This window comes from Lutra lutra, chromosome 8 (genome assembly GCF_902655055.1).
Source record: "Lutra lutra chromosome 8, mLutLut1.2, whole genome shotgun sequence".
NCBI lineage: Eukaryota > Metazoa > Chordata > Mammalia > Carnivora > Mustelidae > Lutra > Lutra lutra.
The window spans coordinates 133600462-133618438 of record NC_062285.1 but is presented as its reverse complement, the minus strand read 5'-3'; the positions used below and the strand labels follow the sequence as shown (position 1 = coordinate 133618438).

At 54.6% G+C, this 17977-nt stretch overlaps 1 long non-coding RNA gene across 2 annotated transcripts; it reads right to left on the bottom strand.

The window, feature by feature from the left end:
* Nucleotides 1–8138: 8138 nt before the first annotated feature.
* LOC125107091 (uncharacterized) lies at nucleotides 8139–17737 on the bottom strand. Of its 2 annotated transcripts, none has more exons than XR_007129461.1 (6): nucleotides 17090–17737; nucleotides 16664–16756; nucleotides 16515–16548; nucleotides 16113–16204; nucleotides 9102–9226; nucleotides 8139–8589 (listed from the first exon to the last, which is right to left on the bottom strand). It is a non-coding gene; the product is annotated as an uncharacterized LOC125107091 (long non-coding RNA). The 2 variants fall into 2 exon arrangements; XR_007129462.1 differs by having other exon boundaries at nucleotides 8139–8495.
* Nucleotides 17738–17977: the final 240 nt, after the last annotated feature.

Genomic DNA, 17977 nt, shown 5'->3' with positions numbered 1-17977 from the left:
AAAATTCCGTGTATATTTTTAAACCCAAAAAAATCTGGTAACGCCATATATGCTATTTGGGATTTTTCTCTTCTCACATAGCAATATCTTGCGGGCATCAAAAAATGCGGTTTTACACAATCGTTTTATTTCTTTTTAAATCATGAACATTTTAAAACGTGCACAAAATTAGAATGGATACAGCAGAATGGATACTCAGTAGCCCGTTGGCCAGAGTCAGAGCTTGCACGATTTTGTCGGCATTGCCTCCTCCCATTCCCCTTCCCCTTACTGTTGTTAATAACAGTTTAAGCCAAGTATCAGCCCTCCTGTCATGTGTCTCTAAGCCAATAGCAAGGCCATTACCACACCTGATAAAATTAACAACCATTCCTTAGGAGCAGCTAATACCCAGTCAAGATTCAAATTTCTCCAATTAGCTCCAAAGGGTTCCTTTCTAGTTGGTTTATCCCATGGTCATTTTTAATGACCCCCTACTGATGGGCTCCAGGTTTCCAAGTTGTCACTCACGAAAAGCACTGAGGGCAACATTATTTGTGGACCCCTGTCCAATTATTATTTCTAGGACAAATTCCTAGAAGGGGACTTTCCAGGTCAAAGCCTATGCACTTTATTAAGGCTTTTAATAGCATTTGACAAATTGTCCGCCAGTGCAATCGTACCAATTTGCACTCCCACCAGCAGGGACTGGCATCCTGGACAGCCTTGGGTTGTTAATGAAAGGAAATTAAAGGGAGACAAAGCAGGTGGGGAGAAAAATAGAAAAGAAGAGAGCTGGAGGGAGGGAGAGGGTGCAGAGAGAGGGGTGACGCAGAGGTCCTGGTGCCCCCTGAGTGTCACCCCCCCATCTCTCCCTTCCCCACCCATGCTCCAAGTGCCAGCTTGCCCGAGCCTGAGAAGAGCTCAGAGAGCCAAGGGTCCCAGCCCACCGGCGACTACACCAGATTAAGTCCTAAAGCAACGATTCAATCAAGACCAAGAACAAAGCTGGAGCAAAGACTCTTCGATCCATTCTAATTAGGAGCTGCCTTTCCAGAGAAATCAGGAGCAGGCTGCCACCACTGAAGGGGGGCGGGGAGGGGCAGTGGGGAGCTGCAGCCCAGCTGTGCTCAAAGCTTATCTGTTTTCCTAAAATCCCAAAAGCTTCATCCACTGTGGTCACAGTCCAGGGGCCCCTGTTCTGAAGGTTATAAATTGGACTTGGGCAAGACTTTCCACCACCGGAGACCAGGGATGTTCCATTCTGCACTTGCTCAGGGCGGGGCTGAGGGGCAGGGAGGGGGCCCCCACGGAACTCGTGGGTAGGTAGGTACCCTACCTTGCTGCTGTTGCTTTTTTGTTCTGGCTTAAAAATGAAAATTAATTTCAGGGTTGAGAAGAGTAAATAAAATGAAGATACATTTGAGGCCCGGCTCTGGCTCTTACGGGCTGGGTAAAGTCAGAGTGTCACTCTGGAGGGGGACGGCATGACGCTTGCCTTGCCTACGACTCACCCCCTCCACTCTTGGCACCCATCTGTCAAGTACAAGGACTAAAGTCATCAATCTCCAACTGACAATGGGACCATAGGTCTAGGGTAAGTTCATGGGTTTAGAACGAGCCCAGAACGCTCTTAAGTGCTGTATCTTTCGTAAGATGGTATTGAAATTAGGAGCGCAGAGGATCCAGGTCATTGTGGATTCTTGCTGGTGTGAAAGGAAGTTCTTAAGCAAAGACCAAGAACCAGTTTCATGAGCAATGTATGGGTCAGTCCACACGTGCTATCTCAATTTCATTTTCTATGGCAGCTCTGTGAAGTAGACATTCTGTACTCAATTTCACACAAAAGGAAACATGAGTTCCAGCAGGTGATGTGACTCACCTGACCGGTAGGGGTCAGGACTCAAACCTGGGGTCCCTCCTACTCAGGCATCTTTCCAGGACCTCAGGCTCTCTTCTTGGCATCTGTGAGCCTTTTCTGTCCCCAACCGTGGATGTCCGCATCCTCGTGGATCCAACAGTGGCTCCCTTTCCCAGAGGGGGCTGGGACTCTGGGGCCACGTGGGGGGCCCAGCAGGAGAACGTAGCCTCTGAGAGTCCCGCTCTGTGCCGGGAACTCCCCAAGTTCTGTTCAAGTTCTTTCCTCTCATTCAACCTTCAAAACAAACCAGGAGGCCAAGACCCTGTTCCTCCTTAAAAGCTGAAGACACACTGGGCCTGTGACCTCCGTTCCGGAACACACGGCTTTCCAGGAAACGCCCGCAGCCGCCTTCGGGGATCTGTGAATCTCAGGAAAGATCTTGAGGAAGGTTGGGTCCTTGGCGGCAGCCTTCCTTCAGCACCTTCCCCTTCCCCAGGCAGGAGGTGGCAACAGCTCATATTAGCAGAGTGTGGAGCCATGGGCCCCTCACGGCATTCTCGGCGCTGGAGGTGAACAGCCCTGGGTTCTGATCTCTGCTCAGCGGCTTTCTCACTGAACGGACTTGAGCAAATCAGGTCACTGCCCTGGGCCTCAGTATCCCCCCTTCCCCAATGGCCGTAAGGATTCCCAACACGGCAGTACTTACAGAACCCTCAGCCGCTGGAACAGAGCACTGGAACGGCCACCATTTGTGTCTGGCTGTGACCGTGGATGCTCCTGCTGTCCCATCCTGTGTCATCCCAAGGGGCTGAGTCCGCTGCCCACCCCCCCCCACCTTCCATCCAGAGGAGCTCTGGTGCTGGCAGGCCTGAGTCCCCCACGAGGGCCCCCTAGGAAGTGGTCCACCACAGCCCAGAGCAGACGAGAGAGAAGTGACTAGGGGCCAGGAGACCTGGGTTCAAGTCCACCTCGTCCCTCAGCAGGAGGGCCAGCCTTCAGCGGCTTCTGTAAAGACAAGCTTGGGCTAATAATCCCTAAGAGTCCTGTGCTTCTAACTTCTCTGCTTCTCCACACACAGCAGGCAGGCAAGAGGGCTTATGGAACAGCTATAGGCACAGGGACAGTGTGTCTCCGTTGACCTTGACCTTTTGAGCACCAGCTACGTGCCAGGCCCTGTTTTATGTGCAAGATCTTCTGAGCTGAAAAGGATTGGTGAGGGCCCTCTCCATGCAATCTCGTGAGGGAGACAATAAGCAACTTCACGAACACAATATAATCAAGTTGCAAAAGCTGCTTGAAGGAGACCAGAGCCTTCTGAACTAGGTTTCAGAGGAGACCAATTTTCAGTTGGGGAGGAGGTTGTCCAGCGAAAGTCCCTATGTTGAGATGTGAACAAGGAAGAGTTGGGCAGTGATGCAGGAAAATTGTCTATCAGCCAACGGTAACAGCACGTTCAAAGATCCTGAGGCAGAGAGGAATAACAGCACCAATTCTGTAGCAGATCTCAGCAGAGCCTTCTCCTCTGTCCTCACTCTCCTGGGGTTTCCACATGCCCTTCTCTGCCAGGTACTGGCCCCCGCCAGCCTGAGAGGATAGCAGACACCAGACATTGGTGAGCAAATGCTCAGATAAGAACAAGGCTCAGATATGAGCCTTGAGCTAAGGTGGGGCTCCAGCTCTCCCCCTCATAGCATGGGCAGCCCCGGGGGTCCCACACAGGACCGACCCACCACAAGACCCATCAGTGAGCTCCAAGATCAGAGCAAAGGCCCGAGGAAGGCTTCCCCTGACCCTTGGAAATGAGAGACAGAGGGAGGCAGAGCCCCATGAAGCAGGAAGGACACCACAGATGGGAATGTTCGAGGACAGGGCTGCAGGGAAGCAGCTGACCTGGAGGATATGCAGGGGAAGATCACATAATAAGTACTGGACTTTGAGACCTAAAGCCCCCAGGAAAGGGGCTGGAGAACGGCCCCCCAGGAAGGGCAGAAGCAGGGTGATGAAGCGGTGGTGAGAATCAGGTAATGGTCCAGGGTAGCACTTAGCTGAGGACTAGCCTCTCAGTAAACATGCGTTCCTTTAACCTCGTCCTTTGGGGACCTCCATGGAGTCACCACCATAGGCCACCCAGTGAGGGGCTCACTGTGCCATCCGGGGCTCCCTGAGGCATCTGCAGGGTGCCCTGCACCCCTCGCCACTCTCCTGCCACCCTCCCACCCTCCAGTCCTGCAACCACTGCCCCAAAGCACCCCCAGATCCACGTCCCGCATACCCAGCACCACGGGACGCCTGGGGCGTGTCCCATCCCCCCCTCACCACGCTGCACAGTGCCACCGGCCACCGGGACTCATCAGGCTCTCCAGGACGGTGGCAAGGGCAGAGGAGCCCAGCAGAGACAGAGGAGGAGAAGAGGGGCCGGCAGACCCTCCTGACCCCATTCAGTCCACCATCCCTTCCATCCATCTGCTCAGGCGGTGGCGGGCCGCACGGGGCGCTGGGGCAGAAACAGCGGGCACCCGGCTGGCCACGTGCTGGGCTCTGGGGCCTGCCCGGTCAGGAGGCCCGGCTGGCCTTCCCGCGGCAGCTGCCGGCCCCAGCTCTGCTGCAGAAAGTACCAGGCGCCCGGCACAGACCCTCCCTGATGGAGGTCCCAGGGTCAGTGGCGGGGGAGGTAGGGGGACTCTGGGACCTAAGAGGGCAGGAAAGGGATGTGGGGAGGGGAGCAGCTGGGATACCAAGTGTGCGTTCCTCCTAGAGAGATGAATTCTGAGCAGGGTGCGGGAAACGAAGCCCCTCGGACACCCAAATATTCCCTGGCTCTCACAGGGCCCCACGGATCTCCAGAGACCAATGAGTGAGCTCAGTGTCCCTATCCTGGTGGGTCGCCAGGGCGCCTCCAGTGACTGCCAACCGCCTCCTTGCATGTGCTCTAGCTCCTCTAACCCGGGTCTGCCTCAGTCACCACCGTGACTGCGTCCCACCATCAATCAGAACGTGTCACCCGTCTGCAGAGAGCACTGAACAGCCTCCTGTGCTCTAAGTTAGTGACCCAGATCCTTGTCCTGGCCTGCACACGCGCCTCACCCGCCTCCTCTGTTCCAGCACACGCACGTGCATGACTGTTGCACACAGGCATGGGCACACGCATGAACCCGTACACGTGGGTGCATGTGCATGCATTCTCACACATGTGTATACACACATGCACACACACTCACACACACACAGACGTGCACACACTCAGGGCTTTAGTTTCAAAGACCTTCCATCAGTTCTGTGCCTCGGCTTCCTCCTCTATGAAATGGGACACTTCATAGCGTCTTAGTTTGGGTTACTTCCAAAACAGAGCCTGAGACAAGTATTCAGGAGCAAATAGTTGTTTTGGAGTGGTGCCAGGAGCTCAGGGAGGGAGGGAGCTGGTGACATGTGCCCTGATGGGGCCACTCCTGTGGGCAACAGAGCCTCCATGTCAGGGGGAGGGGCTCAGAGAGGCCGTGGGAGGACCGACACTGAATTCCCCACCGAGGGGACATTTACCCCCCGAATCCCCATGGGGGGTGGTGTCTGTGCCGGTGCTCCTGGGAAGTGGCTCTGACTCCCCGGCACTTCCAGCCCACCCCTGCAGGTGGCAGAGCCAGAGCCAGAGAAGCAGGAGAACCGTCCTCAGGGGACCTCTGAGGCAGACTGAAGGAGCAGGGGCTGGACCTTAGCAGCTTGTGCCCTAGTGAGTACCTCTCTCATAGCATCCTGCAGATTAACCGACATAATACATGTAAAGAACTTAATCCAGGGCCTGTCACATAGTAAGCCTTCAGCGAGTCTGAGCTGTAGTGATGTGAATGATGTCGCTGTCATCAGGAGGGAGGTCGAGCTGTCTGTGATCTCGGGGCCTTCATATGCCCCTGTCTGGCACACGCCGCTCCCCACCCTCCCTCCACTTGGTTCATGTCTGCGTGTGGTTCGAGTTGTAGCCCCAAAGTCACCTCCTCGGGGAAGCCCTCCCTGCCTCACAGATTAGATCATCTCTGCTTGGATGTGCTCAGAGCACCTGCTCGGCCCCTTCCTTTCAGAGCATGCGATCACTATTATCATTTCCATTTATTGGCACGATGGTATGATTCTCTGCTCCTGGCCAGTCTCTCCCGCTGGACTGGAAGCTCCCTGAGCACACCGCTGGGTCTGTTTTGTTCACAAATACATGCCCGGGGCCTGGCACAGTGTAACCACATGGAGATGCGTGGTAAGAAACTGGTGGAACAGAGACAGGGGCGGGTGGGGGGGAACAGGCACGGAGTGAGTGTAACCCAGAGATGTCAGTTTCAGGTCCGGGATATTTACAAAGTGCCGCAGGAGCACACATGACAGACCAATCCATCCCTTTCTTCAATAACTATTTCTAGAATATATAGTCTGTGCTGAGCCAGTGATAAACAAGACAGACACAGTCTCGGCCTCCACGGACACAGGGCTTCCCATCTTGAGGGGGCATGCATGCAGGGAGCAGGGGGAGAAGCAGCACAAAGCCAAGGGCAAAGTGTGGAGGGACAGGGCTGTGTGTGTGCCATTCCCCAGCTCCCCGCAGCTCAGTGGGGTCACGTGACCAGCTGTCACCAGTGGAACGTGGGAGCCGGTGAGGCCCAACAGTTCATGGCCCAGCCCGTTGAAACCTTCCCACTCTCTCTTCCTAGGCCTCCAGAGCCTATGGTCTGTCTCCTGGGGCCATGGTGGTAACACTAGGGCCACCTCAGCAGCTATGTAGCTGAACAGGCATGGGTTTGTCCCGATAAAACTTTATTTATAAAAACAGATCACAGTTTGCCCATCTCTGCCCTAGAAGACAGGGGAGGCCCTGCAGGAGGAACCCAAGCCCCCACATAACATGGAGCAGAGCCCACCACCCCCCACCCCAGCCCACTTTCACTCAACTGTGCTCCAAGTGAGAAATACACTCCTATTTGTCAAGCTGCTGCTGGCCTGGAGTGTTTTTATAATAGATCACGTGTCCTAACTATGATGGAAGGCTTCCTGGAGGAGGTGACACTCCTCTTGGGCCCTGGCAGGTAAGGAAGTCACTGTCCGGGGTGGGGGGTGGGCAAGATGAGGAGGGGTGTTCTTGGGGAGGGTGGGACCTCTGTGAGCCAGCAGAGGGAGGAGTGGAATGTAGTGGGGCAGATATGGAAGGGCTGGGGCTGCAAATGGGACAGAAAAGGGGGTGCTGAGTGACAGGGAGGTAGGAACTGATATATGACAGATAAGGCGCAGCCAAGAGGGATGGAAAGGTGCTGCCCTCTTGGATGCTTTGTTGTGCTCCCTCCCCCGGCCATGTGCATTTCCTGCATTTCCCTCTCCATTGCCAAGGTCTTGTCCATGCAGTAGCTGTGCCTGGACGCCCTCCCTTCTCCCTCCTGCTTCAGCTCCCCACCCCCCCTTTCAGGACTTCTCGGAATCTCCGTGCGCTCCACCCTAACTAGAGGCAACAGCGTCTCTCAGCGAGAGTGCAGGCTTTGAGAACTGAGAGTCCTGGGTACAAGTCCTGCTCTGTCAGTAGGAGAAGCTGAAGAACAGACCATTAAACATAACGGAGACAGGACGTACTGGGCTTGAAGACTTTTCTCGAAATCTGTCCACAAGAGGAAATGAGGTCCAGGCCAAGAAGACCCCGCGGGGGGCCAGCACTGCAGGTCGCACCTGCCAGCTGTCAGGCTACGGTCCATGCAGCCTGCAGAGAGACTGGTCTGCTCAGTGCCCCAGGCCCCAGGTGCCCACACCAGCTGAACCCACTTTCTGTCTTGCCAGCCGGCCCTCGACTCTTGACTTTGCAGCCTCTAGGCTGGTCCTGGACTCTCTCACGCCCTCAGTCTCTATCTCCCACAAAAGCCCGGTCCCCTGTCCTGGGTGCTCCCCTCTGGCCTGTCTTGGGCCCCTTCCCCCAGCTCTTCCCCTTCCACGGGTTTTCTCCCGGGACCCTTCTTGGATCTGCTTCTACCCACTCAGCACCTTTCTGAGGCTCCATTGGTGCTTTTTACCCCAGGTTCCTGCGACTCAGGGACCCCAGATCCCTCACCTGTTTTGGTGACTCCTCTTCCCTGTGCCCTTCCTCCCTGTCCTCCTCCCCATCCTCCTCCACGCCCCTGCGCCTTGAGAGCAGTGCTACCTGCCTCCCGTCTCTCCTCCCAAGTCCTCCCCCCCGCCCACACCACCACGTCTGCTCCTCCTCCACGGAGAACCAGGCTGTGAAAGCCTCCCCCTCGGAGCAGGACGTGCTGTATAGCCGCGGCTCCCAGAGGGCCAGGTGGTGATCATTTTATTTTTACAACGTCCTTGGATGGATGGAGGTGTCAGTGCAGGGTGGGGTTGTGCGCTGGGTGGGAGGGGACTCAGGCGGCAAATAGCGCTGGAGAGGAATATAGGTCAGTTGCCAAGCGTTGTCCCAGTGGTCCCGGGGAGAGGAGACCTGGTCACTGGGGGCTGGCTCTGCAGAGGGAAGCTGTGAGGAGGGGACTTGGGACAATGGCAGGAGAGGAGGCTTCGCTGGCTGCTCTTCTGGGAGGATCTTCCCGCTTCTCCACAGGGCCTTCGAGCACAGAGGGCCTTCTCCGCAGGGAGGATCCTGGGACGGCTCCCGATGGCTGGCAGGTGGACGGAGCAGCCCAATCTCACAGGAAGTGCAAAGAACCCCATCTTGGGCCCAGCTCTGCTGCTGCGTTCTTGGGCTAACTGCTGAACTTCTCTAGTCCTCAGGTTCTGCCCTGAAAAATGGCAGAAATACCCCTCACAGAGGGACATTTGTAAAATGAGGATGGGGTAAAATTTTAAATAAAAACAAAATTAAAATAAAACAAAAAATTTTTTTAATTTTTTTTTAAGATTTGTGTATTCATTTGAGAGAGAGAGGGTGCATGAGTGCTCAAGGAGGGAGAGGGGCAAAGGGAGAGGAAGGGGTACTCTTAAGCAGACTCCTTCCTGAGCACAGAGCCCGAGGTGGGGCTCGATCTCATAACCCCAAGATCATGACCTGAGCTGAAATCCAGAGTCTGAGGCTTCACTGACTGAGCCCCCCAGGCACCTCCAGAACAGAATTTCTGCTCTGGACACCTCCATACCATATTCCATCAAACCTTCCCACCAGTTACTCCCATCTTACAAATGAAGAAATCAAAGCTGAACTATCGTGAGGGTTCAAGGAGATCCGAGACGGGACAAGAGCTCCGGAACTGCTTGTTAGCCCCTGCGTCTGGGGCAGATGCTTCCTCGCACTCACCTTTTCCAGCACAGGACCGAGGCAGCCGTTGCGGGCATCCTGGGGAAACAGCAGGCAGCATCTCCATTCATTCAACGCCAAGTGCCCTTAGACAAGGGGGGGCCTGTCCTCTTGAGGTTCACATTCTGAGAGAGAGACGGACATCAAAGCCCAACCAAATCACATGCACAAGTAAAACTGCAAGGACAGCTTGTTGGGGCAAAGGAAGCATGCAGAGTCATACAGAAGAGGGAGGCCAAGGAACCTAATTGAGATAGAGGCAGCAGAAAGGAACGTCCCTGAGAGTACAAAGTTTCTATAGCAATCTGAAGGGGCAGTGGTGTTGCCAGGTGAAGAGCATGAAGAGCGTGAGAAAAGCATGTTCCAGGAAGAGGGGTGAGCATGTACAAAGGTCCTGGGGCAGGAGAGAGCCTAATGCAGTGAAGGAACTGAAAGATGGCTAGGGGGCTAGAGAGAGAGAGAGCTAAAGGCAGAGGCAGGGGCAAGAGATAGGCCTGAGGGAGAGAGAGAGATAGGCCCATCATACAGGGTCCTTGGAACACATGTGAATCCATTTAAAGGTCTTAAGCAAGTATGTGACACGAACTGATTCTGTTTCCAAAATAGTAATTCCTCTAGCTGCTATGCAGAGTAGAGGATGCAGAGGAAGGAGTCAGAGTAAACAGAAGCCCCTAAGAAATATCTAAACAGGAGATGACTACTTCTGTAACAGATTTTGAAGGTTTGTTAAACTCTCTCACTTGCCCCTGGGAGATCAGCATAATCGTGCCCATTTGACAGATGAGAAAACTGAGCCTTTACGAGGTAGAAGTGGCTTGTACAAGGTAACTTATCTGCTGAGCGCTGGACTCCAGGTTTCAAGCCCAGGGGTTCCCACCCCCAGTCTGTGCCTCTTGTCTTTCTGTCTTACGGTCCTAAGAGAGTCAAAGATGTGGGTCAGGTGAGAGCTCAGACATCAGCCGCTGCACGTAGCAGTGTCCTTGTCACTGTGCTTTTACTGATATTTTCAAATGCCAAGCTTCCCAAGTCCTGGTGTCTGAGTCTGTGAATAGGGGCACTGAGCCCTTCCTTCCAGGGCTGTTATGAGAACTCAATGAGTGTGGGTGTAAAACGCTTAGGAGAATGTCTGGTACCCAGTAGGTGCTCAATCAATGTCAACTCTCCTTTCCTTACAGAGGACAGCGGGTCTAGCCTGTTTGGCTTCAAGAGCCAGTGACATATGCCCACTGTCATGCCATTGACTGAGCGTGATGGATTTGACAGTCAGCCATGCTGCACATCCAGCGCGGAGCACGGACGCGGAGGCTGAGTCCATCCCCTGGGCCATGAATGTGTAGAGGAGGAGCCGGGCAGAGAGCTGTCCTCTGGCCGGGATGTCCCTGCACAGTCCCCAGCAGCAAGCTACCCATGGCTGGTTCTTGATTCCTTCTTCCAACCATATGCTAAACTCCTGGGATCAGCCAGCTGGCAGGTCTCTCCTGGGCCCAAGAAAAGTGTGAATGTGAGAGCAGGAAGCTTGTCCTTGCCCCGGAGGACTCCCTCATCAGCGCCTGAGGAATCTATATTTTCACAGAACCTCAGAACAACCTAAAAGTGGTATATTCCTCTCCGGCCAGAGAAAAAGGATGCTCGGAGAGACAGGGTAACCATCACCAGTGGTGGGAACACCAAGTGGACATGCTGAGTTGGGGACCTCGAACTCTTGTCCATGATGCCCCCTCCACCACCCCCCCTCATCTGAAGTCATGTTCCTAGCGCAGCACAGAGCCAGGGGCAGGGGCAGATGAGCGAAAGGGGCCTGTATTCCTAGATGACCAGAGGAAGCAGAGCGCCCCTCCCTCCCCTTGCTGCCAAACGGACTTTATGTAAGTGAGACAGCCACTGAGGTTTAGGCGGCGACTGGTTCTAGAAGGACCCTAAAGAATCCCTAACTGAGAATAGAGGGCTGCTCAGATAAAGTGCGTGGGGTGAGCAGAGAGGGGCCCGAGAGGGGTTCCTGGGGGCTCAGATGGTTCCAGGATGGGCAGAGGAAAGCCAGCAGCCAGCGGGGCTGGGAAGGAGAAACCGAGCGGCAGAAAGAAACTTCAAGAGGTTGCAGCATATGAGCCAAGGGACGTAAGGGGCTGGAGGAGGGGGGAGATGTCCAGAGGTCTGGTGCTGCCGGAGCTCACGAGATCTAGGTTCTGCAAGTGTCCACTGTGTTTAGCAACAGAGGGGGCCGCTGCCCTCCCTAGGAGCTGCCCACTTGACAGGTGGGCAGGTGGAAGGAGGAGGACAGGCATCGGAGGCCCGGCTGGAGGCACTGGCTGCCTTGGGACGGAGAGCTGCCGAGCACTGGGGCACTTTTGTTAAGGGAACAGAGGCTGGGGGTCTTTATAGGCCAGTGAGGAAAAAGCAGTTGAGGAAGAGAGGGAGGTGTTTGAGACACAGGCCTTTGTTTTTGTCATATCTGTGCCTTTCATCTCAGGCTGCCTCAAATCCTAGTTGAAAATAGAGTATAAATAAATGATCAAATAATAAGACATTGTTCATTCCCTGCCAGCCGGTGACCTTGAAAGGGTCTTCGAACAGTCTTTGTTCTCTCCCGGCTCATGTCAGATTTGCTCTGTCGTCCGCAACAGACACACACTGGGGAGACAGTTGCTGTGTTCCAGGCTCTGGGGCAGCTCGGGACACAGAGCCCAGCCTCTGCCTTCAAGGAGCTCACAGTCTGATGGTGCAATAGACTTGAAGATGAGCCCCAGTGAGACAGGGGACGCACACACTGAGAAATGCACGCGAGGTACAGAAGTCACTCAGAGGAATGAAGGGAGGGAGGGAGGGAGGGAGGGAGAGAGAGAGAGAGGAAGGAAGGAAAATGGTTGGAAGGAAGAAAGGAAGAGAGGAGGGAAGGAAGGAAAGAAGGAAGGGGTCTCTCCAGACTTTGGAGGGTGGAAGTATCATGGAGGACCTCAGGGAAGATGCAACACCTAACCGGGGCTTTGACTAACACCTAGGAGTCCATCAGGTGAGAGGCACAGCAGCACATGCAAAGGGCCTGAGGTATGACAGCATAGAGCCTTGTCAGGGCTTTAACACTGATAGAGCCTAAAGGTGAGAACAAGATTAGAATGCGCCTAGAAGTGGGGGCAGGGACCAGGTCAGCAACCTACCAGGCAGGATCCCTTGGCCTCCTGAGGATTCTCACAATAACTAGTACAGTGGAATAAACCAATGCTCTCCTGATCCCCAATTTCAGGGAGCAAGTCGAGGATCAGAGGAAAGTGATAAGGAAGTGGTTTATAGAGTGTCCCCCATGTTCTGAGCCGCGTACCAGAATCCTGTGGCATGTGGGTGAGCAAAACAGGCAAAGAGCTTCACTTCTGGGAGCCAAGATACTGGCCGCAGGAGTCAGACAATAAATAGCCATCCTAATGCTCCTTAGGTGTGTTGTGTAAGTAGCCAGGAGGAAACACATAGTATGAAACCAAAGAAAGGGGGTCAGGGTGAGGGGCTTGGGAGTTTTGGGGGTGGGGTGTGGATGATGCAATCCTAGTGTGGCTAGACAGGAAGCAGCCAGTTGAGCAGAGACTCAAAGAAAGTGAGGGAGTGAGCTATGCGCGTATCTGGGGTAAGCGGAGTGGCCAGTGCAAAGGGCCTGAGGCAGGAGGGTGTATGGTGTGCAGGGGGAGGGCAAGGGAACCAGGGTGGGGGCCGAACTGAGTGGGCAGAGGGGAGCTGTAGATATGCGCCCAGGTCAGGAAGGCTCCTGGAGGCTACCTTGAACCTTTGACTTCACTCAGAGTGAAATGGGGAGTCACCACCCAGGGGTGACACAGTCTAACTTATGTCTTAAAAGGATCATTTCAGTCATTGCAGTGGGAATGGATGGAGGTAGAGCTGGTGTCGCAGCGGAAAGACCAGTTAGGAAGCCAATGGGCTAATCCAAGCACCAGAGGATGGTGGTTCAAACCAGGACAAAGCAGAGAGAAATAATCGATTGGGAATATAGGATTTCCTAATGTGGGATAAAAAAAGGAAAGGAAGCAACGAGGATTCCGGGGCTTTGGGACTGGGCACGAGAGGGACGGTAATCAAGTGGAGTGAGCTACAGGAGAAGCAGGGGCTGGGGCTGGAGGAGACCAGGGGCCCAGGGGCATGGAGTTTGCCATGTCCACCCACATTTGGCTGCAGGTGCGAAGGGCGCTGGAGGTATGAGTCTGGATTCAGGACAGGGGTCTGACGGAGGGTAGGAGTCTGGGAGTCATCATTGTGTAGGGAGCATGGGTAAGGAGAGCGCCCTTTGTCCCCAGGATCTGGACATGACCCAGGAAGGAGGTGAAGTTCCCTTTAGCATCCCAGAGCCGGGATGATTTTTTTCTAAGGAGCAGGAGCAAAACCACATTCATAGGAGAAGGGTGTGTGCTTCTCCTGTGGGTCAAACTATTGTCTTGGGAAAATCAAATACTTCCGTGCCTGCCTCGCAGTAAATCAGGAGAAAGCAGCCACTGCCACTGCTGAGGAATGACATGTAGCAGAACCCAAGGACTTTCCATTGTCCCCAGCAACATTCCCCTGCCTCAACCTACTCATCCATATAATGGGTATACACCTCTGCAGCAGAGTTCTGGAAAGAGTAACCATAGCATCCTATGTTGCTGCTGCTTTCGTGATTAGGGCCGTTCTTAATCTCATAAAGGGCCCAGCCCATGGTAGGTGCTCAGACAGTAGTGATGGTCACTCTTTCTGACAATGAGGATGACAGTAGTGATGGGGAGAATGGCGAGTCTGGCCTTTCCCTGCTAGGGCCCTGCCTCTTGCTGGTGAGAGCCCACAGAACTGCCGGACAAGATGATCAGCCCCAGGCCGGGGACCCTGGAATGCTCCGCAGACAGCAGCAGGGCCGGCTTCCCCCAAACTCGCACTGCTCCCACAGCTCTGAGGCCCGGGAGGGTCCGGCATGACCCCACACTCTGCTGGGCCCCTGATGTGAACCAGAGCCCAAGGACAGAACAGTGATCTTGAGTGTCAGGTCCTGTCCTGAGTGCTTCTCAGGTCATAACTCACGGAGACCCGGAGACCCAGAGCATAGAGGGGCTCCCATCAGGCCCAGAGCCGGACCCTGGCTGCAAGCACGCTTAGGTACCAGGCAGGCTTGTTGGATGACAACAACGGAAACCAGCTGTGAGCATATAACATGGGGGACCGAGGTAGTTGATGGGAGGACATCGGCTAGTTGGCTGAAGCGATGGGTGAGCCAGAGAACGAGGGTCTGCCCCGGGGCGGGGTGGGGGCTGGAGCGGGGCAGTTCCAGGTCCTGGGGAGCCGGCGTGGCTCAGCTGCTCACCACACCCCACGGGGGTGCCCGTGCTCCAACTCTTTATTGTTCGTGGCTTTCCTGCTGGAAGGGGAGATGTTTGTCACATATCTCTCTGTTTTAGACGAACGGTCCAAGAAGTCGAGTTTGGGCCAGCCGTCTAAGAACGGGCAGTGGGCAAGTCACCTGAATTGAGGATGCCCTGAGACTGTACCTCCAAGAAATCAGGGTGCTGTGACCACAGAATTAGGAATCGATTCGGGGGGGGGGGAGTCCTGCAGACAACCGACACCCATGGCCTTGGGCTCAGAAGACAGGCAGACCTGGATTCACATTTATGATCTGCCATGTGCAGTCTGAACCTCGGTTTCCTCATCCACAAAATGGGGATAACAGAATGCGCTCTGAGGGTCAGGAGAAGCATCACCAGATGGTGCTTAGGAAGCCCCTGGCCGTGCCTGGCACAGGCTAGGACCTCAGGTAACAGGACGCCGGGAGGTCTGGCTCTAACCCACCCCACTGTCCCCCAGAAGAGACTCCACAGGTTCACTGTAGACAAAGGGGCTGAATTCTCCAGACTGTCTCCAAGAAGGCCTGATTCCTAGGATGTCCTGTAGCCCCAGAGGCAGGAGACTCCTGGCAGGACAGCATTTATCAGCAAGACATGCAAGAGGTCAGTCTGGGGTGGGATGAAGAAGGCGCGTCGGACCCTTCATCTATAAGACCTGGAACACCCTGGACCACCTGCCCTGCCCTACCCCGGAGTCAAGGAGATCTGCAAGGAGTGTGGAGAAAGCGACAGGGAGACTTTGGGGCAAACAGGAGGCTGCCCACTGCTAGGTGTGGGAAGGACCTGTGGGTTTCTCGGGGCATGAGCAGACCTGAAAGTAGGAATTCAGGGCTCAGGTCAACGTCACAGCCCCCTGCTGAGTTCAGGGAGGGATGCTGGGAGTTGTAGCTGTGAGCCAGCCTCCAAGATCAGGGACGCTAGGAGTCAGAGCCGAGAGCGGACCCCTGCTGACCGTGAGCACTAAGAGAAGGAGGTAGAGGCTGAGCCAGGGCTGCCTCCAACAGGCACCTCTTCCTGAGAGAGCCTCCCCTCAGGCACCCGCCTCACAGGAGGCAGCCTCAACGTGTTGGACAGAAATACAGGCAAAACCCTGGGGCAGAAGAGTAGTAAAGCTGCTATCTCTGACACGGGGCTGTCCGCAAGACGCAGCCGGTCTGAACCGCCCAGAAGAGCAGAGCTCACCTGCAGGGCGCCAGCACACGAGGAGGCAGCTTTCTCTGGGACCAGACTCCAGACAAGGAACACACCACAGCACACGCACGTATGTTCACATGCCCAGGTATGAACACGGGTGCACGTGTATATGCACGTGCAAACACGCCTGCAGACACGTGCACAGGCACACATGCACACTCGTGCCCCCCGCCAATGCACACGCAAGACCCTGGTGTGGAGCCCAGCGTTCATGTGAGATCGACGTTTTAAAATGAATCTTAACGATCAAAATGAAAAGATTCTTTTCAATAACCACAAGTGATCAGAAAGTAACAGGACGGGCCTGTTGTCCTGAGGGGAGGCCAGCCAGAGGATGAGGCTCAACGGAGCACCGTGGGAGCGGTTGTTAGACAAAGTAAGATGCGTGATCACCTTTCCCTGTTGACCTCGAAAGCTGAGGCCCTTCATGCAAACCGGCTTCATTAATTACCTTTGTTGCCCCATCTCAGGCCAGGAAGTTTCGTTGTCACCCTCCCAGCACACGGAAGACATCTCCGTTAATTTGGGAAACTGGTGCATAAGCTAAAATTTGGGGGAGTCGGAGGATTTCTTGCTGCAACTTAGCTGCCTTCATGCCGAAGAGTACGTTTGCAGAGAGGTTCACCAGCGTAAAGGGGCTAGAGAAACTTCTGTACCTAGTCAAGGTACAATAACACTCTCCTCCATACACTGTCATGTTCCCCGCTCCCCCACCCCCTTCAGGCATCTCCATTTCCTCCCAAATTAAAATGAAGTATGGGAAGGAGCTGGGGATGGGAAGCCCGCTCCTGGCATATACCAGCTGTGTGACCTGGGACAAATCACTGCCCCTCTCTGATCCCTGCGTCCTCACCTGTCCTGTGATGATAACGCCCGGCTCAGGGAGGCTGTAAGAAGAGCAGACGGAAGACCCTGGATGGGAAAGGCCCCCTCGCGGGTGGTAACCCCCTAGACGTGCGAGTTACTCCCTTTCTAAACATTTTCGTGACCCCAGCTACTTACCCGCCACTAGGAACCAGATCTGACACCGTAAAAATTCCCTTGTTCTTTCATTCAAGACCAGTAGAGGCAACTAAGAGACTTGGTCCCCGTCTTCTAAAGAGACAGGACACTCTCTCCACTTTGTCCTAACGAAAGAAGTTTCTGGGTGGGTTTGTTTTTTTTTTTCTTTTTTGGCAAGCCCCTCTTTTGCGCCTCGCTCCTACCACCTGACTTCACACCTCCTGCCTGGGGGAGCCCGTGACAACCCGTATGCTCTCCCCCTCCCACCCCTGTTCACAGATGGGGCTCACCAGGGCTGCTCGGACAGGACCGCAGTGCTCCTTCGCTTCCCCCATCAGGCTCCGATGCTGACCGAGGCCTCCGCTAGCCTGACCTTCCTCTCCCTGGGAGGGACTCTGCTAGAAGCTCAGGCTTTTCCTCTCTTACCACGGGCTGTCTTCCCCATTCACTGATCCTCTGGCCCATGAATCAAAGCTTGTCTTTTTTTTTTTTTTTTTTTTTTTTTTTTTTTTTTTGCCTCTGCTACCAGCCCTTGAGTTTCTGATTTCACCATTAGCTCATTGAACAGTGGCAGCGTTCCCAAGCCTCATTCAGGAAGGCTCCATCATCGGCAGGAGGCCGAGCCCAGGGCACTGGGGCAGAGCCGGAAACGGACCTCTTCCCCTCGGGGAACCTCATCCCCAAGGCCACCCCCAGAGGCAGGGTCTCGGGCCCAAGTGTGACTCCCTGGGCCTACATGTCCTCATCTGTAAGGCTGGGGTCGGCATCCCTGATCCCTGCAGATGCTTTGTGATGTACACACTGTAAAGTTCTAGAGGAGTGAGGGGGTAGCGATGTGTGGTGCAGGATAAAGGGCTTCGTAGGCTGTGAAATGCGACACCCGTGCCGGGCATCCGTGCCTTTGCAAACACCGGGGAGCTACTGGGTTGTGCCTTTCACGATGTCAGGAGAATGCTGTCCCGGGTGTGGACAAGCCACTGGTCCTGGGAGCGTGAGAAAAAGGGCTAACAGAACGATCCCCTCCTGGAGGCCAAGGACACCTGGGTGTGTCTTCAGGCCCCCTTGTACCCTCAATTTTCAGGGTTGGTATTAAATAGGGTAATAATAATGACTACAATTGCTTTTTTCATCTTAAGGCAGGTGACCCTCACACCATGCTCAGGGTAAAAGGGAAGCAAAAGTAGGATTTCCTCCTCTGTAAATGAGGTTGTAGAATCATCTGTCCTCCACGGTGCCTTCCCACGCTGGCTTTCAGGGAGCCCCGGAGTCACATTTCCTAGGTCCGTGGGACTGGTCAAATGCAACCCCTACGCA